This window comes from Alligator sinensis, unplaced genomic scaffold, assembly GCF_000455745.1.
Source record: "Alligator sinensis unplaced genomic scaffold, ASM45574v1 scaffold260_1, whole genome shotgun sequence".
NCBI classification, from domain to species: domain Eukaryota; kingdom Metazoa; phylum Chordata; order Crocodylia; family Alligatoridae; genus Alligator; species Alligator sinensis.
This window is the reverse complement of record NW_005842431.1, coordinates 846,367-847,046: the sequence shown is the minus strand read 5'-3', so window position 1 is coordinate 847,046 and position 680 is coordinate 846,367.

Sequence of the window (680 nt, the reverse complement as noted above, 5' to 3'; positions counted from 1 at the left end):
CCCCCCCGCTCGCCCCGAGCGCCTCCGCCGGGGGCTGCCCCTGGGGCTTTGCCATCGCCCCCGCCCCGCCTCCTGCCCGGGCCGGCGCTGGCCGTGGCGCCGAGGCGAGTAACGGGACGTTGAGAGAAAGTCTCGCCCGGGAGCGGGGCTAACTCGTGACTCGGCCTCTACAACCGGGGAGATCCGCTCTCAACACGGGGCCAGGAATAGGACCGGCTCGGCCTCGTGCTGCCACCGCGAGTGAGGCCGGGCAAGTCCCCAGCCGCAGCGCGGCCAGCCCTGGGAGCATCGCTGAGGAGCGCAGCGCAGCGCTTCAGCCGCGGACACCGCCGCTGAGTCCCCGCAGCCCTGGACAGCCGTCCGGCTGCGCGGTGCACTATGGAACACGAGTCCCCGCTCTCCCACACCTCCGCCGAGCTTGAAGCAGCACAAAGACCCGCGGACAGCAAGGCCCAGCAGCCCCTGCGCGCCCCCGGGGGCCGACGGGAGCTGTAGTCCTCGGGTAGGGGGCGCTGCGGCTGGCGGCGTGGGTCTCAGCCCCGAGCGCACCACAACTCCCAGCCGCCCGTGCGCCCCCCCCCTCCCCAGTGCAATCTCGGCCGGCTGCTGGCGCGGGGGCGGCTCCGGCTGGAGCGGGGGTGCTATGGGCGGGGGGGGGGGGAAAGGGGGCGGGGTCGGGG